The 24,526-nt window shown below is 40.1% G+C and overlaps 1 protein-coding gene across 2 annotated transcripts in view; it reads left to right on the top strand.

The window, feature by feature from the left end:
* The window catches only part of zfhx3b (zinc finger homeobox 3b), a 260,384-nt gene that overhangs the window by 44,406 nt on the left and 191,452 nt on the right, over nucleotides 1–24,526 (top strand). Inside the window, exon 1 of one of the 2 annotated variants that reach the window (XM_049718656.2) lies at nucleotides 20,830–21,080. The exons of the other annotated variant lie outside the window; for it this stretch is intronic. The gene's annotated coding sequence lies outside the window, so the exon portion shown is untranslated. Of the gene's footprint in view, nucleotides 1–20,829; nucleotides 21,081–24,526 lie in introns of those variants that run through there. 2 annotated transcript variants of the gene reach the window in all.

The raw sequence follows: 24,526 nt of genomic DNA, 5'->3' as shown, positions 1-24,526 counted from the left end.
TTTGAAAAAAAAGTATATATATATATATATCTGTGTGTGTAAATACATAGAAAAATATATTTGACAATCCATGTTGACCCAGCTACAACACGCAACAAGCATTTGTGTATAATACGTCTGATATTATTATGACACAGAATAAATTTATGCTTTTATTTGCAATAATGGGAAGAGAAGCTCAGAAGAATGATCACATATTAAATCGCAATCACATTTTTTAGGGGTGCGGTCGCAAGTAGGTTATATTAATTGTTCAGCCCTATCGCAGACACACACACAGATAGGCCGAGGCAGGCTATTGTGCAACTTTTAATAGTGTTTGCTTGAGCAGGGAAAGCTCTTGATCTACATTGTGTGGGTTTGCAGGTTTACAGGTGTAGACTTAGAGAGACATGTTTGGTGCTGTGAGGTGGCAAATGTCATGTTTTTGAAGTACAAGTGGGTTGTCTTTACTGCTCTGGGCTGTACTAGGTGCTGGCGCACCTCTGATCGACTCTCTCAAAGGTTACCGCTTTTCTCTCTTCTGTGATTTTTGTGTATTTGATGTGCGATTCTTTGCTGAGAAAAGAAAGGGTGGGGAAAACAGAAATGTGTGAACAAGCGCGATGATTGTGAGGCAGTTAAATCTGTCTGACGGCTTTTCAAGGTTTTGCTGCATTCTATAGCTTGAGGGTGATTGCTGAAATTTGCAAACATATTTGACAATCCATGTTGACCCAGCTACAAATGTCAATTTTTTTAAGGGATTTAAATGACTATATTTTGGTGGAAGTGCGCAAGTTGTTTTGAAACATTTTCGGAAAACATGAGGTAAGACAATACAATAGGCGTAACCAGTAAGGAGTCCCATGACCTCAATTCAACTTTTGAAGATGACTACACAGAGAACAACAAAAAACACAATTCTAACAAAAACATTAGCAGTTTTTTATTATGACGGTAATTATTAGGTGGCTGATTTATATCTAATATTATATATACTTGATTTATTAATAACTCTTAGGATACTCTCATGAATGCATTTTCGTACTTCAATGTGTGCAGAAACTTGCTGGATGGTTTTTAGGCACACAACCAAAGTCTTTACAGTAATGTTCAGTTTATTATTTTAATATTTTTGGTGGTGGCGTATATCTGTACTGCATCTGTCTAAAGAGCCAACTCAACTGGTTAGACATAAAATACTAGAAACAGCTGCAAAGTTCAGTGTTTCCTGGTTTTGAAGTGGTCATTTCAGTGCTTTGACAGACCTACGTTCTGCTTGCGTGCAGCTCTTTCACAGATCGGTAAAAAGGGAAAAGGTGTTTCCTGGAAATGCCACTCTCATTTTTCCATGTGGAGGATTTTTTTTTTTTTTTGCAATGGCCAACACTAGATTTTATGGCAAGTGCTGCCCTGTAGGATGCATCAGAACGAGTTTGAGTTAGAGAGAAAATATTTCAATATTTTTCCAATTTGCTTTAACTGTCATCATGTAAGGTGTTGTAGCCATTAAATCCCCTTCCTTTTATTAGATGAGGCTAAGTGGCCCATTACGAAGTTGTTCTAAACTTAATTTACATGTTCATATGAAGCGAAGCAGGATGTTAATGGTGGACAAATCAACCGCCGCGGCATTATCTTCCAAATGGCCCGCAGCATATGATAACCTATAATCAATATCAGCAATTACATGTCAGGAGGAGGCGACTGGCCGTGACCTGGCTCTCATGAAGAGACCTTCTAAAGGAAACCGGATCTCTTATTTCAGTGTGCACACGCAGGATGTCGCGCCCCTCTGATGTCATTACACACACCTGGGACCACCTAGCATCCTCTCGCTACTCCATCATTGCCTCACCCTCGTCGCTTTCTTGTCTCGCCCTTCCTCATTCAGCATTGACAAAGAATCACATTTTGAACTTTGATTGGCCCTTTATCATCCTTCTTTCGTGTATACACACGCACGCACGCACGCACGCACGCACGCACGCACGCACGCACACACACACACACGCACATTTGAATAGTACTATATATTTCACCATTCAGAAACATGTAATATATGTGAATTATTAAATCAGTTAGAATTAAAATCTTTATTTTGCAGTTGCATAGGGTGCATGTTTGTGCCTAATTTGCATTCATTTTTAGTTTTTATTTTCTCATAGTTTTACAATTTGTAATGAACACACAGTATAGAGTGAAGTCTGTAAATGAATGGAGATGATAACGTTAGAGCTGATTTTGGTTATAAGTCTATAGTTTCATTTCACAGCTCTTGTATAATCAGACAAACTCATAAAATAAATTTGGAATTTTAATTGTTGGGCGTGTGTTTTATATCGACTGAGCATTTTATGGCCTAATTCGTTTATACCCATTTTTCTTTTTCAGAAAGCATGGAAAACTGAACCAGATACTGTGTGTTAAGGGCAATTTTTTTTTTTTTTTTTTCTGGGCTTTTTTGTGACATAAGACATTATTTTAAGAATACATTCACAAGGAGTTAATCTTAGCAAAAAGTATAATGGTTATTTAACATCTTAATATTCACGTCCCAAAACTGTTACATTGTAGCCATTCCTCTAATACTGCGATAAAGTTTACCCATTTTGTTCGACAAATAAATCAATTACCCAAATCATTTATTAACACATTATCAATAAATGGGGCCAAAATATTTTTTTTTCATTATCACTGCATAGTTTGTCAGGCAACAGGAATATTCTTGTTTGTTGCATTTGTTGTATTCTTTTTTTTTTTTTCTCCTTGTTTTTTCAATATTATTCCAAAATGAGGTTCCCATTTTTGCTGTTAGGCTAATGATTTTTAAAAGGAACCAAATTATTTGTGCTCACTTAATCTTAGTTATGCAAATAAGACCAAGAGGCCTTTTACCTCAATTGTTGCTTTTGATGGTCTACTTATTTTTAAATTGTAGTCCTGCATATTATTTTGATTGTATGCATATTATTTGATGTAAAATCAGAATATAAATCACAACATGATTTCGAGGGCTCATCCGATACTGTAGGTAGGGCTAGCAGTTTTACATTTTTGACTATAACAATGGAATAATTATAAAACAAATCATGTTGTCAAAGCTAAACAGTAAATGCACACATGCTTTTTTTTTTTTTTTTTTTAAATGCTTTTAAAATGGGGCTTCCTTATGTGTGTGGGTCATTGACTGCAGAGACCTTGAACTTCACCAGGGTGGGCTTGGGGTGGGGGGTGCGAAGGGGTTTAGGAGGGTAGGGGTCTGGCGCTGGGGAGGGGGTCAGTTGAGAGCTTCCATGCAGCCGCTGCAAAGGCACTGTCATTGGTGTGCTGACAGACGTGTCTCTTTGGTGTTTCTTTATATTCATTATTTTCGTGATTTCTTAGTTACTCCCATTTTGCATTATAGTTCCACAAGCAACAACATTCGTCTGGTCTACAGCACTTTCTTCCTGGCATATAAGGAATAATATATGCTGTAGCTAGACCGTACAACAGTGACGTGTACAGGAGCATATTTGGGCCCATTTCTCGTCAGGGTGCATTTGTAGAGTTGTTAGTGGTAAGTTTGCCAGTACTGGCTTTGGTTTCACAAATGCTGATTGATTGTTGATCAAACGAGCTTCATTGCAGTAATATACACTTACATCCTGCATTGATGTTTCTATTTGTGTTGTTACATGGATCACTTTTGCCTGTGTAAGGCCTCTAGATTAAATGTCGCTATTACAATGATGTCATGGCTGCTCATCTAAAAGAAAAACAACTACTCTGTGTGCTTAATTGTTGGAAATTATTATTATTATTATTATTATTATTATTATTATTATTATTATTATTATTATTATCAATACTCTAAAATAAATGTAATTAAAATATAATGCTAAAACAGGATTACAAATTACAAATTACTTATTGAAAAAAAAAAACTTCACGTGACAGGCCTCTGCATCAACACTGCTAATATATACATATATACTATATAAATTAAAAACAATGCTGGTTTTCTTATAATGTTGTCATTACGAATTTTAATAACAGCACACTGTCGAAGTGTGTGTTTCTTCTATTTTCAGCTGCCAGCCTGTTGCCGTAATGATCCTAATTATCCCATCCATGCAAACAAGTGTCCCATTAAAACACGATGAATGCTAAGTAGACGGAATAAACATGTCACTCCCAATCGGATCGCTTGCCAAATTCCTCCACTGGTACCCCCTCTGCAGTGAGCCAATTAACGCATCCTATTAATCCGTAATGATGCCCAATTAGCCCCTATTAGATGCTTGAGGGTGGGCGGAGGTTTGGATGAGGAGGGGGTGGCACTAATTGAAAAAAAAAAAAAAAAAACCCACACACACTCGCGCGTGTGTGTGCGTGTGCGTGTGTGTATGTGTGTGTGTTTAGGCCCTGGGAAAACAGCAAGCTCTGCGTGCACCCAGGGAGCATTCACATTCAAATGAGAGGGGACAGTGGGACACATTTTGGCACGGACGCACGCGTCGACCTCCCGGAGGCGCCTTCTGTGACACGCGTGGATATATATTTGTGCGCGCGCGTGTGTGATCATAAACAATTAAAATACGCTCGTGTTTTTTGTTATTATTATTATTATACATCTATTTATTATAAGCAGAATAGAACATGATCCGTGCGCGCGTGCACATTCATCCGTAAACGTGTAACAAAGTCCTTGCACCTGTCACATTCTCGTGCGCGTGTGTGATGTGCGTATGTGTGTGCACGCGGCTAGCCAGCCATGCGTGACACATTTGAGGCGCCTTTCCTGCGGCATTTGTCTCCTTTCTTGTGTGACCTAAATACGCATTTTATTGCCCGTGCTGCCTATTTGAATCATCACCTAAATAAGAGCTAAAAATAAAAAAAAACCTCCTAATTTTACACGTTTCTTCGCGTTTCTTTGATGCGCAAAATATTACCGTGGATAAGGAGCTTTTCTATACCTGCATGCAAGAAGGCGATCAGTGCGATAGTCTGCCTTGTAATGTAATATTAATGCGTGCAGGGCTTGTTTCATATCAGGCGAAAATCTCTCTAAAATTGTCCTCCGCAGGGACCCACTTAGTGGGAGGCGCATATAGCAATGATCAGTCTTTTTAGCTTGCATATGAAAGCTATCGCTCCACTTTAGACTGTAAGTGACAAGCATTTGAAAAGCTTAGCTGCTATATAGGCCGCAAGCGTGTTCTCGTTTTAAAAAAATCTTGCAGAAAATTTGAATACTACTTTCCCTTCTCTTTAAAGAAAAATCCATGGCTGAAATAGAAGATATAAATCTGTGCATTTGCAGTATTTGAAGTTGGGAGTTGTGTGTTGCTTTCATAAAAATTCTTAATTAGAAGAAATAGTTGTGCTCTATTATTGTGAGTTTTTATATATATATATATATATATATATATATATATATATATATATATATATATAATTTTGTTTTATATATGCGTTTACACAAACACACACACATATACACACACACACACGTATATATATATATATATATATATATATATATATATATATATATATATATATGTGTGTGTGTATATGTGTGTGTGTGTTTTTTTATATATATATATATATATATATATATATATTATGATGGAAGGAAAGAGCCAAAAAATTTATTTCAGTCATTGTCATGTAAAAATGGACATCATAATGTATTACTTTTTAACTCCATGATTATAAGGTGATAACTGGGCTGATGAGAGCAAAAAGGATTCTTGGATAATGAGGCATAAAGCTGCCTGAGATGGGGTCCTCTCTCCCTGAATAAATCCCGAATTATACCTCAAATCAAGTGCGCATTCTCTGCTGGGGCCACAAGGTCAAGTCCATGACCTCTGACCTGATGGAGTCTGGCGAGGGGTTGAGGTAGGCTGTTGATGATGATGGAGAGGGAAACGTCTGGGCCCTGCTTGCTGTCTGTCTCCGCAACCTGCTGTCCTTAGCCGCGCTCCTCCCCGCTTGATTTTAGCCAACAGCGCATCTATTATTCAGCAGCCTTATTAAAAGTTATTTTCAAAGCCAGATGACCTGCCATCGGGGGCCTCTGAGTGGGCAGACAAGCTGCAAAGCCCAAATGGACACAGTGGAGCTGCTAAAACACACAGGCTGGAAACAAACAGAAAACAGCACCTGCATTATTAAGAGGCGCATTCGCCATTGCAGAAATAAGAGCTTGTGAATATTTCACAAGCGCAGTTTCAAATATAGATGAATGTTTAATTAACGACAAGTTAGCCCGCACAGGTAAGCAAAGACTCAAAAAACTATATTTCACGAAGGCACTAAAAGGATCTCTCACTAGGATATCTTTTATTAAAACCTAAAATGGCACCCAGTAGAAAACGGGCCCAACCATCAACACCAGATGTTACACTTTTCCTCCTGCACAAACCCAAAATGAAGGCTTGAAATTCCAGCATTATTCATTGAGAAATTCATGAAAACAATTAAGGAAAATATTACGATGATATTAATAAGCATAAATGGCCAATAGTAACACTGACTGAACTGTTTAGCAAATTAATTAAATCAATGTGCCTATTGTATAATCTTAAAAACACATTTCAAAATCAAGCGGACCTTAAACAAACACATCAATCAGCCACAACATCATTGCCTACGTACAGTCCAGTTGTATTTCCCCTTCAAGTTCAGTTGGACTTTTGTAATTTAGATGCACTTTTTTAAATACATTTATAGAGGTAAATGTTTTTGTAAACTTTGCATTTCAATCGAATCGTTCAAGGATGGTAGTTTTTTTTTCTCATTTTCGTAGATTTAATGCAGTTTTAATGTTTTAAACCATACACAGTTTTGCTATGGTTTAGAATGTTATTAAATATGCTTTTTAGGTATAACACCTGTCTTGTGTAGGATAAACATTTAGGCCTATTCCATCACTGTAATTTAATGTTGTTCATGATGATGTTACTTTACCGGCTAGGCATTTTATGTGCGGACTACTCTTTGTACCATGTTTGATCTGAGACTTGAGCAATATGTTTCTTATTGATATTATTGTTCAGAGCTGTTCAACTGTGTTGCGTCATAATGATAGCTGGGTGCTGTTTTTTTTTTTTTTTTTTTGCATATTGAAAGTTTCAGTATAAGAGAGAAACATTTAATCTTTCTGTTCAATCCAGTTATACTTTGGGAAAAAAACACCGGTTTAATTGATGCTGTTATCCCGAGGAAATGGACTTAACCCCCTGCGCGTGTGTACTTTTGAATATCCTTGTCAAAGGAGCGTGACATAACCTTTTCTCCCTTAATGCGTCTTGTGCACATGCACTTCCCAGCTGTGTCCAGAGCAAGCTGGCTGGCCAATCAGGGCGAGATAGTTGGGGTGGCGGAAGGAAGGGTGGGGGCGATGGAGGCGTATAGAGTCGGAGCAGGCCCAGGCAGAAAGGTCGGAGTAGGGGTGGGGGGCAGGAGACAGGCAGGCTGGCCGAGCGTTGCGTCTTTGAACCTAACAGATGGTGAAGGTTAGGTGACGTCCCCTGGCCCGGCCTTTCCCCAGTAATTGAGGATAATTTGAGCAGCAAAGAGAGGAGGCCTGTCCACCGTCAGGTCTGTGGAGAAGAGATGAGCTTAATATGAAAATGATGCCGCATTATGGCCATCTTTGCCAGGCTGCCCGCTCGCCCTAATCCTGGCCTGAGGCGGCACGAATGAAGGAGTGTCACCCTAGGTCCGGGCGCCACGCCACGCACATGAATACATCTCAAAGGCGTGTCCCCTCCCCACTCCCCTCCCCATTAGCCACCACTCTGCCAGGGCCGATTACACACTCCCACTCAGGGGCCACAAGGAAGCGTTCGGGGGGCATTTTGGGGATACGTGCAATTGCACTCGCTTCACCTCTTTCCGAAAGAACAAAAGAAGGACCGAAAGGGCACTCGGTACCCCCCCGCTATCGACTTCATCACCTTCTCATGCATCTATGTGATAATGCATGGAAAAAAAACTGGAGGATGTAAAATTTCAGCAAGGGTCATTAGATTTGCTGGATTTTACCTGCGACTTGCAGGACCAAAGTTGTCTCCCTGGTGCAATGAATACCTTTACAGCTATTGATCAGGTAGTCAAAGCGGACACGTTAACCTGCGCAGCCTTGAAGAAAGTTTGTGGGGAAATGAAGGCGCCCACGGGAATCTTCTTTGAAGCTTAAGCAAGCCACGAGAGATACAGATGCGCTCTAAAACGTTTGTAGCCACGGTTTTGGATACATTTTTAATTACAAATATGAAGACCGGCAGTAGAATAATTTGATTGTCTGCTGCCTATATAACTATTTAAATCTTTCCTCAAATGAATAAAAAAAAAAAACATTCATTGTTCTTTTTGACCCGTAAGATCATGGCAGAAAGTGTGTCTTTGAAAAGTTAAAAAAAAGAAAAGAAAAAAAAACACTTTTAAATAAGATCAATTGTAAACAAACCCAGGGCAAGCCTTTGAAAGGTCCTGCCAAGAGATTTACCTTGCCCTGTGGCAAATAATATTTTTTGAACTCAGTTTAAATTTCAAGTGTCTTGGGCTTATAAGAACCTGGAACAAAAGAAAGCCCGTCTCTGAACAGCAAATATTATCTGCTGGCTGGGCAAGATGTCAAGACTGCCTTTGTTGTCTCAAATGCAGGGCCAGACCTCGTGTCTGGCAAATCCCAGAATAAAGCACAGAATATAGACTTATTTACTCGAATTTAGTGGGATCACTACAAAAATCTCATCCTTATGCACTCATAGACAACTGATCTTGATGCTGAACTCTTGTACCTTTGTTTGGATTTTATGTTATTTCATTTCATATCTTGCATCCTTCCTTTATTTATTTCTGCTTTATGATGATGTAGATGCTATCGCCCAGCATTGGAATTAACAGTTTGCCCTCCAATGTACGGCTTTCAGGATGACTTTCTCCGCGTAATAACACTAGCACTACTAAAGCAAGTAATGGACCTTTCTTGGTGCCTTGATCAGTGTCATGATGAAAGCATATAGGAATATTTCACAAGGGGCCTGCTGTGACTTCCATTACTCCTTAATATGGTGCAGTCATTTGCTCCCAAAATCACAGACTCTGGAGCAACCTACCTCGGCAAGCACATTTGCACCTCATCCCCCTGCCTACTGAGACACATTTAGTCTTTCTTTTTGGTTTTCATCAGAAAAAGAGTCAGTGTAGGAATCATAAGAGATCTGCACCATTGGTCACCTATATTTTAAAAACCCTGTAAATAGGTTTTGGAGATTTGTTTCCATGTATTTTGTATATGTTTGAAAGTAAATGTTAAAAAATGACAACTACACAGCACCGGTACTCAAAATTCAACAGTCTTTTGGTAATATAATATTAAATCTATACATAAGTTGATTTTTGTATATCGGTTCAATTGAATATATAAAATATGCACATTTTGTCCCTGGCTATGATTACTAGGCTCACGCATGCCGGCTTGCAGGCTAGCTGATGGCCGACGCCTGTCGTCGCAACGTGGAACGCCCCACGACAACCTCGTGGGGTATACTCCAGCAAATGGAGACCTTAGCAGATGAAATTTGGCAGCTCAAACACCGAGTTGCAGTATGTATAGGCATAAAAAAGTAGCAACACCAGATGGCATTAATTTTTCAGGCCATAGTAGTGAGATTTGATTGACAGCTGGCAGTTAAGCGGGGCGTGGTTTCAGAGCATTCAGTTTTCAAGTCTTTTTCGGTGCACATTTGTAAACGTGTGTGGTGCACGGCAAGGGCTTGCAACCGTCCCGCTATCGCCCCTTGATCCCATTCTTTAATCCTCCTGATGAAGTCTGGACATTCAGAGGCATGATCCGACAGACAGCAATTTGACTGCACCATATGAGGCTCTTCATAGCTGATGGCAGGGAGGAGACGGGCTCCGCCACCAGGACAGCCCATGGAGTGAAACGCCTGACATGAAATCCAAAACGAGCAGCAGCACGATAATCTGCACTGCCCGTTTGTGATCCTTTTAGCATCAATAGGTGTAAACATCACGACAGGTCCTCTAAAACCCTCACGACTATGTAGGTAAACAAATGAGTCAGGTAGCCACACAAAATGGTGGCGAGCTGCACACAGCTTAGCCCCTCCCTCTGCTGCGAGGATATGACGCCATCACCCTGATCATGTGATTAAAGAAGATGGAAAATAGCTGTGCGTGGGTGGCAGCTACCTCCAGACTTCCCCCGTGTTTGTCTCTCAACCTAGGAGAGGGGTCTTCAGTGTCAGGCATAAGGACAAACACAGCAACATTTTATACATTCATCCAGTTTAATTTTTACTTCATGGTGCTTGTAAATAGAAACTTGATTCATGAACTGCATTCAAAATCATCTTTTTCTGAAGCAGTGATTAAACAGGTTCAGAAATTTATTTTTTTTCTTGAAAAATACGAAAGTATTTATATATAAAAATACATATGTTAGGATGATTAGTGGGTATTTGTACTAACAGTATGCCGTTTTTAAGTACATGCTGAATTTCAAGATACATGAAGACTACAATTATTTATATTTTGAGTGAATATTTAATTCTTAAATGTGTATCTGTTGGTGTGCATCACTTTGCCACGCCCATATAAAAATCCTAAAAGTTGAAATGGTGAAAAATGATTTAAAATTTCAGCAATTATCTTCAAACACCTTTAATGCATTTCAAAACAAATCACAGTTTCACAGCGTCTCGAAAGTAATTATTTGGCCAGCTGATGAATCATTTTGGACTAAACCATACATATAAAATATGTACGTGTGCTAAGTCTGACATCTTGAAATGAAGAATGGATTGGAGGGGGACAGAGAGTGTATAAAATAATTACATTTGGGTCAATAGACCATGCCCGGCTGTATATAAGGAGGACTCTGCCGCCGTGTTTGTTCCTCGATCTGCTTGCATTTTCAGTGCTGACGCAGCATCGTACTCCTTAAATCGCATACTTGTGTGTCCCATATACATAATGTATCCATCTCGTGTCCTTTAGATGCATTTACTGCCTCTGGTGAAATATAGGCCCAAGGAGGGTGCAGTGCACTTCACTCTGTCACTGAGCGGGAGCCACAAGGTTACATTTAAGCCGTGATTGGGAAGAATGTAATTAAGGTTACATTTGTCAGCTTTCAATTTTAGGTGCGAATGGAAGGGGAATTGAAGAAGAAGCTCTGTCTGTTACTAAACTCACTGGAGAGCTCACAGAGGTGAACTCTCTCTAAAATGGGCCTCACAAAGCTGGTCGAATGCTTTTAATACTTTACATAATTAAATTAGTGCATCAAGAATGTATTGTGAATCCAGGTCAGACTCAAAAAGAATAATAGTTTCTAAATGTTTTTACAGCTATTCTGTATGTGTACATGTACATGTCACACGTGTGGCTGTGCGGCTGGGCCATAGTCCTCTTCTTTTTTTTTTTTTTTGTCTCGACGTTTTAACAAGGTGCTTGAACGTTATGTGGTGTGCCATGAAAATAGCGAATTTTCAGTTGTGTTAAGCTACATTTAAATAAAAGGAAGCAGGGTACTTTCACCATTGGCTGGCTCCTCACGGTTGTAGTATCATTAATATATGATGAAAAAGTGCACCAATAGTTTCAATGTTTTTCACCCATGAAAAAAAAACTAGTAAAACATGAAAACAATTTAAACTAAATCAAATCAAATCAATTAAAACAAATAATGGAAAAAAATAATTGAGCTCTTTGTGACAGGACTGACAGGCCCACTCAACAAGCACTGATATTCAAATATATACAAAATTATCACAACTAAAACAAATGGAATTTTTAAACTGATGAAAAAGTACAAATAAAGGTGAAACGTTAGAAAGTTGGGCATATAAAACCACGGCTAATTCTGTCACAACGATCTCTGAAAACATGTGACCCTGCTAAAAACACTGAGAATTGTAATAGTATTTTGATCCATGTTTCTATTTTACATTTGAATTTTTCTTTTGCATAAAATGTTATTTTAAGAACAAGCTTTGAGGACATTCTTTGCATTATCAAATCACGCCTCCTAGTTCTGACAGAATGGAATGCGAAAGCAGCTGGCTGCGGTCGCTATCATCGCGTACTTGCTATGCGGAAGAGTAACAGCGGTGAAATGCATGTTTAAACGGCCATAAAAAGTCCTACTGAGTGATTGATGCCGTCATTGAGGAGAGTGCACCCATGCAACCCGGGCCCCAGCAGGTGCACATCAGTTACACATTAGAAAGAGTGAGCAAGTGTGGCATGCGAGGGGCGATGTTTGGCGTAAAAAAGACGTACATCAAGTGTCCCTCTGCGCTGGCAGCACACAATGAAGACCAGAGCTCAGACCAGGGAGAGATCTGTACAACGGTGGGTTTTGGCTGCAGGGCAAGCTCAGACATCCATGGCTATTGATCCATCTATTGACTTCATTTGATGTTTCCTTTCAAGCGTAGTGTCAGGCTGCCAAGTGAAAGTATTTAGGGGTGGTCAGGGCTCTCATGTTTAATGCGCTACGTGATTAGTCTTGTGTTAAGAGATCGACTCAATCCTGTCCGCAATCTCGATTTAGAGCTGGTTGAGGTAAGGCGGCTCCGCCGGGCTTAGTGTTTAAGTCGCTTTGCCTACAAGGCTTGTTATTTTTTCCTTTTTTTAATTTGTTAATAGATGTTCTACAAATAAAATCCCCAACTAGCCCTTTTGCGTTATTTGCTTTGAGTAGAAGCCTGAAATTTTTGTGTTTACTATTCGCAACCTTGACAAAAGTAACGGTTACACTTTAATAATAACAATTAAAAAAAAGCCCCAAAGCATAATGGTGCTATTTACAATGCTTTGCTGTAGGTTTGGCGTTTATTTGGTGATGTGTTATGTTTGTGCTAAAAAAAAAAAAAAGATTCAGAGATACAGGTCCAAACAAATGTCTCCTATTTGGTTCCCTCACACAGTTGCTGTGTCAACTCAAGACTCAATCACTATGGAGGCCCTTGACTTTGAATCATTCCCAGGCTCTTGGGGGCCGCGAGGGTCTCTGAGGGGACAGCTTTGTGTGACGCACACAGAGCAGATGTTTGGGATGCCGTCTCTGTCCACATGTGAACTTTGACCCTTGAGGTTGTTTGCATGCTCTTGTAGCTAAGGTCAATACAGAACTCATGTGCTCACAACAGCTTTGCACAGAACTTAATGATCTTATTTTTCAAGTTTAATATCATTATTATGCCTTTACTAATTGTTATAAAAGTAATTTTATGTATTCGTGCAATTTCCTTCAAATTGGTTTTAAAAAAGGCAATGTATGATTTCCTGTTGACTACAACATGTTTATACCATTTAATGAGGTACACTGGCGTTACACAAGTCAAGATAACGTTTATGAGAATGAATTTTATTACGAGAGTGGAGCATGGACATTTGATCCCAGATCCAGACTAAATGCAGAGAATATATCACACTGACCTTAAATAGCTCATGAATTTGTAGTGGCCCTTCCATCACTCGTGCAGGGGTCTTCACCTCTATAGCCCCCCCCCCCCCCCCCCTCCTTTCTTTGCTATGAAGTGAGACACTCGCAAAGCTCTTCCCCGCTGTCCACCTTCTGTGGGGAACTATTCCTACCACTGCTCTTTGACCACTTCAGTAAAGCTCAGTCACATGTATCATTCTCAATTGCTCTAACTATGTTCACATGTCATAGCATGACAGCTTCTGTCAAAATCCCAAATATTGAGATAGCAGTGAAACTGAAAATGTCTCCCTCGGATCATTTGTGTGCTGTGAGACTTCTAGAATATTGATTCCTAACAGATGAGGAAACATTTCTTGACATTATCCAAGTAAATAATGTATAAAGTGTATGGGATTGACTCCAGCTCCCGCCAACTCTGCAAAGAATAAGCTTTACACACATGCTGGCCACTACATTGCTGGCATGTAACACAATAAGAATTCAATTGGTTCCCAAAATGAAGCAAAGTCATCATGGTGCGGCGTGCAATCAGAGTCATGAATATATTTGAAAATAAATACACCTCTGACAATGTCAATCAAAACTGTAATGGTAATTCATGCAATTGCGATTTGTATTCTAGCCAGGAGTGCATCCTACTTGCATTTGCCTCATTGTTCTCATATAGTTACTGTTTGCAGCTTTGAATTGGTAATCATCCAGTTGTGTCTTCTCAAGTACACAGATGACTCCTTTCCCTGTGAGATTTTCTCTCGGCCCAACATGGCCTCATGCATTAATAAAGGCTGTTTTGCCAGTGTCTTATTAGTTGTAATGTGCCAGTCTGCTAAATCATGTCTATATGATGGCAGCAAAGCGCCACTTGTAGGGTCAAGAATGAACAAACATAGCCAGTGTTGGATTTCAATATTGCTGCCTTTTGTTTCTACCGGAGCTAAATTTATATTGATCTGAATTTGATAATGATTCAATTTGCTCTATTAAATTTGTATGTTTGAGTGTCGGTTACACTGAGTAAAGAACACGAAGCAAACAAATTAGTGCGTAAGGGTGGATTCTGTTGCATATAATGTCGGGTGGGATGTCAGGGACGCTAGAGAGAGGGAGGGGGGGATGATTAGATTTAATTGTGCGTGCTCAAATATCTTTGCCTATATTTAAAATCACACATTTGCATTTAATAGTCATTTTCAAGCTTGAGTTTTGAATGATTTTTTAACACTTTCAGGAATTTTTTTCCTTGAGAGATTTACAGCCATATACTATGCATGAAGAATCTTAACTTGTAGCGTGTGGCGTGGGTTTGAATGGCGAGTGTTTTCATTCTCGATGGCAGCATGAGCCTGATGAATTGTCAGGCAAATGTTCATTTAGATCAGACAGATGCATCCCTCTAATGTAATGGACGTTGTATACAAAGGGGAATTAACAGAAGACATTTTACACGGAAAAATATAATTCATGCATAATAGATTGACTCATGATTGCCTGCGTTTACTGTCATTTTTCTTTTTTGCAAATTCTTTCCCTGGGCTGTTTAGCCTAATGGATTCTGAGGATATTTAATTTAGGGCTGTCCGCCGGCAAGTATGGAGCTCGAGAACATTCTCTTTACTAACATGCGGCTCGCCTGTACCACTCAACTGGCTCTCATTTAGCATGTAAAGCCACGGTCATTGATCAACTGATTTAAATGTGAACAAATCTTCCTTTCTCCAGGCAAGAAGAAAGCCACTATTGGCGACCCTTGAAATTGTGTTTGTTCTGGTATTTTGATGCATACTAGCCAGAAAGCAGAACTGATGGAAGCAGTTGCATCATCTGGCAATGGCATCACTTATATGTGCGGCTTGGGGTTTTCTCGTAATTTTTTTTCTCATATCTTTGCTGTGGAATAAGAATGTTGGAATGCTTTTTTAGTATGTCTGTTCTTTCTTTTCAAAAGCAAGTATGACAAAGATCAAGGTAGTGATAGGGTGAGCGGCTTCAGGGCTGGAATCATCCGTCCTCATATGTTGAAGTCCGATCTTGGTTTGACTTGGATCACATTCACGTCTTGATTTAGTAACTGTACTCGACTCAAAATGTTTCTTTCTTTCTTTAGCAATTATTGAAGTACCAGATTTACATAGCAAACATTTTTTCCTGTTTCTGATTATGGGGAAATCGAAAGTCCGTCAAATGTATGTGCATTACTAAAGACAGTTAACTTTCATTTGAACTGACCTGATTATCAGAACTTGAGTCTTGTTTAATCAAATATTACCTTTCTTACGTTATTCATATGACCACTTTATTCAAAGCGAGTAATTAAACGTGTTACTGTTTCCTAACCGCGAATCAGAATAAATCTACTTACTCACTAGTCACTGTATTTAAATTACAGACCCAGCGGTATTTCACGTATTACCAAAGATTATCGTCTCCTGGAATGCATGTCCATGAGAAGTTTGTACATTATCTGAGTGTAAATTAGCATGATAGCTTAGTGCTGTGCTTTGTCTGGTGCTATCTTAAGTTACCTATGCGTCAGAAGATTATGAATATTTGGAAAAATCATCTCACAGCTTTTAGTCACAGCCTAGTCTCAGACTGAGACTTGTCAAAGACTGAACTTTGCAGGGTCACTATATACAACACTAGAACTACCATGGATTCTTTAGGCATTTTATTTTCCCACACAAAAGAAATTTCTCCCATCATGCTCAGTCGCATTTTCGCTGGTGTTTCCTGTTAGACCATGCCACTCTTGTGATTGTTTGCAAAGTTTTCCTGTTTCTGGTTTTGTTAGAGCTCATTTCTCAGTTGTTCCTTGTGTTTTAAGATAATGTCAAATATGTTGGATATTGTCAGAAGGCCAAGACTTTTAAGTTCTCTGATAGCATGTATATTTGGTTCATTCGGATTATGCAGCTGCTGAATGAAACAAAGTAACTTGTAATCTAACCTAGTTATGTTTGAAAGCAAATAATAACTATGCTACTCATCAGATTATTTTTTCAAAGAAATGTGCTCACTGAGAAGGCGTCAAAATACTCTACAAAATGTTTGGCATTGGTGAATGTGGGGTCAGCCAAATATGGCTGGTCCTTCGCTTCATTATTTCCCTCTCGAAGCCTGCCGGTCACCCCCCGAGTGCAGCCTGCTGGGCCCGCTATTGCAGCCGCCACGCTGGCCACTCGGCCGAGACGAAAGGCAATGAACTCCCAAACATGCCGTTCATCTTCCAGATGGAGTGATTTACTGATTTCGCATGAGAACCCCCCTCTCGGACCGGCGCTCCCTATTCTGCTGAATAAACATTTATTTTCTTTAACTTGATGTTCTGATATTATGAAAATAGAAATCAAGCAGTCTAAATGAATTTGGAATGTTGTGCACATAACCCACTGATGGAGAAAATATAGAAAAATGATACTGGAGAGTGTGTGTGTGTTTGCGTGTGTGTGGTGTGTGTGTGTGTGTGTGTGTGTGTGTGTGTGTGTGTGTGTGTGTGTGTGTGTGTGTGTGTGTGTGTGTGTGTGTGTGTGTGTGTGTGTGTGTGTGTGTGTGTGTGTGTGTGTGTGTGTGTTGGCGGGGTGAGTATGTATGACTGGGCTGGAGCACTCCGAGGGGACGTGGCGCTGCGGAAGAATGGCAGTCAGATTTGCTTTTTCTTGCTGAGCTGCAGAATACAGTGGTAGGGTCACCGTTATTTGTATTTTCCTATTTTTATATTTTTATTACCTTCTGTGAAAAGGGGGAGAGCTCTCGGGAGCCGGCTTTCACTCTCCTAATTTTCTCATCACTCAAATGCAGCCGCATGTCTCTTCTCATCTCCCCCATCATTTGTCTCTTAAATAATAAGCCTTTACATCTGCATACTGAATTAGGTAGGGGAAAAAAGACTAAAAGAAGACATTTGAGAGGGATACAGGAAAAAAGAAGGTAGGTGGGGGCTGATGTATTAAAAGATGGGAGAAGTGACCTTCTTCTTCCCTGGTTTGCATGCGACCATCAGCGCACCGCCATGTTTTAGAAGGCCGCCATTTTCTTGGGCTGGCTCATTACTGTATTTGATATAGGGCGGCGCAGGGGGATGGCGGTCGCCGTTCAACCCTACAGGCATCACATGTCGCGGGGTGTGTTATGTCTGTCCGTCACCGTGTGTGTGTGTGTGTGATATGTGAGGGAGGGGTAGCAAAAGGGGAGCCAGTGGATGAGACAAAAAGACCCCCAGGTTGGAGGCCAGAGCTCAAGTTCATCATTGCAGACAATGAGAAGCTCTTCACAAAGCAATCGGCCACTCGCTAATGTCGGCCCGTGCGTGCTAGTGCGATCGTTAAAAGGCACTCCCGCCACCTTTGCTCAGCGACTATGCTCCTCCCGATCCGGTTCATGTCCCCCGTGGGTGCATCCCACTACTTTTAGTTATAAGCCACTACACCCGGATGGCTATTTGTGTGTTTATTGTGCATCATAAAAAGAGAGGTGCTGTTTTTTTTCTGGCCCATGCCCACGGGGGTCGGCCTGTTCTGAGTACAATACACGGTGACAGTGCAAGCACTCTGCCGCACACTTTTTACCACCACTCACAAGGCACCAACCGCCTGGCCTCACCCCCTCCCCTCCTATCCCCTCCTTTTTGCACCCCCTCGCCAGGACATCTGCTCCCCCAGCGTAGCCGCCATTGTGATGCTCAACACTAACAGGGGTTTTAGCCACTGGTGGTGTGAAATTAAACAGCCACCTCATCCCTTGATGATAAGTGGCGTCCTGTCTTCATGGTGCAGCTATCTCCCCGTCACACAGCACAAGGTCATGCTTTCAAGGGTGATCATGGGAATTACAGTTCACTATTGTGGAGGGAAAAAAACATGAAGAGTGAACATGAAGGCAGGATAGTTGAAACGCTTGGAAGCATTTAGATTTTCAATTTTTTCAAATGTCAACCTCCATGTGCTGAAAACATTTTTTAAAGTCTTTGTAAAATATAAAAATGAACATGAGGTTAAATTACAAAGTAGAAATATAATAATCACTGTAATATAATCACATAATGTATTGTTTTTTTCAAAAACATAATAGGCTCAAAGGGGAAAAAGAAATCAAATCTTCTGGATAAATTATGTTTAAAATTAAAAGTTAATATTTCAGTATGACTATATATTTTTAATTCATCCTTTGCATTTTTGCAAATATAATGTATCCTTCCACACTGATTTCCCTCAACAGCCTTGATGAGTACTTCAGATGTGGATTAAAGCACTCAATTCTAAGAGGGAAATGAGTAATAATTCAGCGATATTAATAAAACATTATAATGCCATTCAGGAACATCTAAAGTCCTTGCAAAAAAAAAAAAAAAAAATGGAGAGAAAAAAAAAGATTTTCTACTGTTATGTTGAATGACATTGGACGTGTCGGGAAATATCTTGGACACAACTTGGCAGGAGTGTTGGGTATGGTGGATGTTTAATTTCACACCACCAGTGGGGGCTCTGTTGAGTCGCTAGAGACATTGAGACTCATCAAATTGTTGGAGTTGCTCTATGTATAATTCTTTGCTAGTGCTTTTTTTAATAGTGCCTCTATATAACTTCCAGGTAGAGATTAGATTGTGCGCGTATGTGTTCGTCATACTACTTTCCTCTCAACTCATGTTACTCTCATTTTAAGATAATTAAGTAAAGGAATTGAAAGTTCAATTTTTTTTTTTTTAAATCTCACAAAGGCTTTTAAAAATAATATTAGAAATCCACATCATTATGATAGTGTTAAAATGATTGAGATTCCAGATAGAATGTTAATGCCAGTGGAGTCATTTTCCAGTCGGGCTAATGGTGGTGATAGAAGAGGCCGCCCGGGCCCGAGGCCACATTGTACGCTGGATGGCTGTCCATGTTCCTCACAGAAATTGATTGGAGCCATTCCACGCCGTCGCATACGAGCAGAGTTGCGCCAGCCATGTTTGGGGGGGTGTTGTAGTTTTGTGTAAACAGTGATTTTCATCAGAATGCGTCTTTATTTATTCTTATCATTGCATCATAATATGCAAGTACCTGTTTTATTAATCTCAATATAAATGAAATAATCATGAAGCTCAAAGATTTTAGGATGTGAATGAACCCGATTTAGAAACATTAGCAGTCTGTATTCAACCCTTTTGATTTAAACACAGCTAACGTAATTAATGGGTGTTGATGATGAAACACATCGTGCAAATTGTTAAAATGTAGAAAAGTTTACTTTTAGCAAATCATAAAAATGTTCAGGATTGCTCTTTGTAATTGCTTTCATAATTTTGAATGCAATAATGTTTTATACAATATCTAACAAACTAATTTATTTGGAAAATGTCATTTTGGCCAGTTAGTTTTTATGTGTGAACATATTACACTTTTGTGTCTTTGTCACTCCCGTTTTCTGTATTTTTCTTTCTCGCTTTCTTTCTTATATAGCTTCTTGCAGATGCAAAGACCCTCCATGCACACACGCACGCACGTACACACACGCACACACACACACACACACATAGACGCACGCGCGCGCGCGCACACACACACATACAAAGTGTAATAAACTGAAATCATTTTGATGAAAAAAAGAGTGGCACCGTGATTCGGGATGGCTTGGAGAACGATGCCCTCAAGTATCACCCTGGATGATAAGGCAATCCCAGTCACGGCATAAATAAATAAATTAAAATCACATTCCATGTCCCCCCTCCACCCACCTCCCTTCCCACCCTCACTCTGCCAAAACCTGACCCCTCATACAGCCATCATTGCCATCCAATGTCCACTGGTGTGCAAAAAAAAAAAAAAAAAAAAAAAACGTAGCTTTTGCAATAAATAATGTACTGCTTGATGATAGGCTCAAGTGCCAAAGAGTGAGAAAAGAGGACAAGAGTGAGGGAGTCTAAGAAGATAGCGAGGGAGAGAGTGGCAAGCATATTATAACTCATCCATGTGGATCACCTCGGTAGATTGGGAGCAATCCCTTGTTGAAATTGTCTTCTAAACACTTATGAGAAGGACAAGGAGACAGGACGGACACTTTTTCTCCCACTCCCCGCTGTCCCAGCTAAGGTAGAGAGACCTCTGACGGATGGACCGCTGCTTGTGTCTGTCGATTTCACTTTGTGCATGTGCGTGTGTGAGTGTGTGTGTTGTGAGCCAACCAGCCGGCTAGTGAGTGTGTGCACATGTGTTGGAGCGAGAGCAAGCGAGAGAGAGAAAGAAAGAGAGAGAGAGAGAGAGCGCGAGAGAGAGAGAAACTGTATGCATGTGTGTGTGTGTGTGTGTGTGTGTGTGTGTGTGTGTGTGTGTGTGTGTGAGTGTGTGTGTAAGGAAGAGGGGGTAATATGCACCCTGGATGTAGCCTTCTGCTTTAAACAGCTGCCTACAAGCCCAGGTATAGCGCGCCGGCTTCTAAATAAGCAGCACGTTCATGGTGTCACCCCCCATCCCCGCCCCCCTTCAAGACTGTGAAATCAGACTCATACAGATGCGTGGGGCTTGAGTAGGAGCACGAGGCGGCTCCTGCATGACTTCCTGAAGGCTAGAGGTGTAGGGGACCAGCAGAGAGGGGGACTGTAACCACACAGAGGGGGAAAAAAGACAGTAAGGTCAGTAAAAGGTTTTTTGGAATGTGTGCTGTGGTGGTGGAGTCAGTCTACTTGGGAGCTGTGACCGAGGCTTTGGAAGTATTGATTGGTGAAGTTTGTGGCAAGCGTGCTCTGATTTGGGGCTGCCAGCTGAGAGCGCATGGAAACACTGGACGTAGGTGACGTGAGGGAAGAAGGGTGGGGGGGGTCATGTGTGTGTGTGTTAGGGGATGGGGGTTAACTTGAAGTGGCCCAACTCTGAAGTTGTGTATGTGTGTGTGTGTGTGTTTGTGTGTGTGTGTGCGTGCGTGTGTGTGTGTGTGTGCATGGATGCGTACTTCTTGAGCTTGTGTGTGCGTAGGCTGCAAAATTGTTTGGACGTTGTTTTTAAAGTACATGCATGCATTCAACCTTTTGATAGCTTTTAAAGCATAACTGCCCAAGTCATTTTATTGATTTATTTATGACATTTTTCATTTCAAACTTTGTATATGACCTGGATGACAGAATATTTTTTTGCAAGCATGTTCCATTTTTAATTGATATTGTGACAGTAAGTAAAAATTAACAACAGTTATGCTGTTAGTCTTGAGACTTTGAAATCGTAAGTCAGGCTGACATGTTAGGATTTGGAAGGGGAATGTTTGCACAACTTAATGCCAAGTTGCATAATTGTTTAAAGTACATGTTAATCCCTGTGTTTAATGTTTGGAACCTACACAGTCAAGTTGAACGTTGTTTTGTATTTGCAACTTGATGCAAAAGTACATAAAGTCTATTTATGCTACATTATATATATATATCATAAAGGCAAAGCTCAACAGCATGTTAAATGTTGACATTTTGGAGTGAGACAACAGTATGTAGATGCAGAAGGGAGTACTTCCAAATTGGGCCATATCAGATTTTTTAAAAATGAAATAGTATACAATTATCTATTTCCTCAAAAGAGCCATCCATTCACAAAGTGTGTATCTGGTGAACGCAGCAAACAGGAAGTGTGTCACATGGTGACATTGCCCAATGAGAAGGGTCAGTGCGTCCACGTGACTGTCGCAGAGACAAACGTAGACACACACTCGCACATGCACACTTGTACACAAACAAGATGGTGCCATCTTCCAGTTGAATTTCAGTCTCTTTTTATTTTTGGTGGTTGCAATGAGCATTAGCTACAAATATACATGACACAAAATCCCTTCAATTATTGGTTAATTCTATTCACCTTTTATTTACATTTTAAAGCAGAAAAGGGGTATAATGGCAAATATTTGAAACATGCTTTCGCTATATGTGCTGGCATTTAAATGCGTCGCGCAAAAGTGAAAAAGCCACTCCAACCAAATTGTCAGCAATACTAAAGACATCAAGACAAAAATTTCAGCCATCCATCACAAGTGTCGGCCGGTTTCTGTGGCGACAGTGATTTATTCCTGGGCTGAAATCCATTTGGACTCCCTCGCTAACTCACTCACTTCCTCACATTCACTGTCTCATACACACACACACACACACACACACACACACACACATACACGCACACACACGCACACACACACGCGCACACGCGTACACGCGTACACAAATCCCCAATACTACTTATTCTCACAGAATATTAATAAACTAAAACTAAAACCAAAATTGCATTCTACTATATTGCAATGTCAATTTGAATTCAATTAATTGTTCAGCCCTAAGTGTTAACCATGTGATGTTTAATCTGCTGGCAAGTGCATGTAAGCCTTCGTGAAAACTGTACACTGAGGAGTGTGTGTTTACAGTGTTGAGCAGCGAGAGAGGAAAAAAAATAGATACAGGCAAGCAGGCTTGCTCACTTTCTTCATTTCATTTCCTCCTTTTCCTCCACAGCTTCTGTGGTATTTTTTCATACGTACCATAAGTCACAAACCTATTGGCTTTGTGAGCAGATTTATCAGTCGGTCCACTGCTACTAATATCCTCCATCCACCAACTTGCAAAGCCCCTGCTCTAGTTTGACCCGAGCCCACGGCTGCTCCCTTAGATCACATTCAGTCACGTGAGTGTTTCCTCATGAATTCTGCCATATTGGTTGATGGCTGTCACGTAGATGCATGGTTAGGAACCGGAGCTGTCAGCTCGGAACGTGTTTGTCTGTCTGCGTGGCTTTGTTAGCTGTGCGTGTGTCTGGCCTGCGTGTGTAGCTGGAGTTAAAGGCAGCAGACATGCATGAGGCTTCTGCGGCCTGCGCACGTCTGGCGGCTGAGGCCAGTCTGGGGAGGAGGCTGGCCAAGTGGCTGCAGAGGTCACTCAGGCGTCGTGAGAGTCGCATGGTTGCTTTAGTCATCGGTAATGGAGGAAAACATCACAATAGCAGGACCAAGATTTCATGTACAAATTGTTTTATAACTAGCCACTGCTGGTAATGTATTTCGATGATTAGAGAAGCAGGTGCTTGCTGAGATCTGTATAGTGTGTATTTAGTGTTTGACGCCATTTTAAAAAGAAACAATTTTAAATCGACATTTTGCTAATTATTTGGAATTAGTCTAAACTAGATTTGTGACTGGCGGTATTCTAAAGAATTGCTGCACTTCAGTTGTATTTAACTTTAACTAGAGTACATTTCCATTTGATCTTTTAAACCTTTAAATATTTTCAAACCTTTATCAAGGTACATTTTTTAAATTTAACTTTGCTGTGCAATATATTTGTATGAATTCAAGTACAGTATTTTTATTTTCCTATTCAACTGTGCATAATGTTGCATTGTTTTTCTGAATTATTAATGTTGTTTTTCTAAATTAAATCTTTGCCTCATGTTTCATAAAGACTTAAACCTTCCACAGAATATTTTTTTAGGTTGAATTGGGTTTAACCTTTAGTTTGCGAAGCACTGATCTAAGCAGTTAATGGTATGCCACTGAAATGCAATTTTGGAGCATGACAATACTGGTGACATCCCCTCTTAAGTGTCCTGCTCAAGTTTAAGGTCTGTGTGAGACTTTGAGTGCTGCTGGTCATAGTGATTAAACTCAGACTAAGGTCTTGGCGCGGTCATGATAATGTGCCAAAGGTACGCGTTTTCCCAAAATCCTGGATTAACGGCTGCTTTAAGAGCTTAACATGGTCGGCCATTCAAACATGCGCCGGATTGACTTTGCTGCTTGTTAGCGCCTGACAACAGCAGGAAGAATAAGAGGAAGTCATCGGTGCCTACACTTTCCTGCAGACAACACTCATGTGTTCTGACACAGTGGAAATCATTAGTATGATTATGTATAACAACATTGACAGAATTGTATATGATATTTTGTCATATACTTCTCAAGCAAACATGCTGACGGATTTCCTAAGAGTGTACTTTTAATGTATCTGTAAAATTATTTACGAATTTTTTTTGCGATATTTAAGATAGTATTTAAATATTTTTAGAAGATTCATTCATTCATTCATTCATTCATTCATTCATTCATTCATTCATTCTC

This window comes from Syngnathus scovelli, chromosome 4 (assembly GCF_024217435.2).
Source record: "Syngnathus scovelli strain Florida chromosome 4, RoL_Ssco_1.2, whole genome shotgun sequence".
Lineage (NCBI taxonomy): Eukaryota > Metazoa > Chordata > Actinopteri > Syngnathiformes > Syngnathidae > Syngnathus > Syngnathus scovelli.
This window is presented reverse-complemented; position numbering and strand designations above follow the sequence as displayed.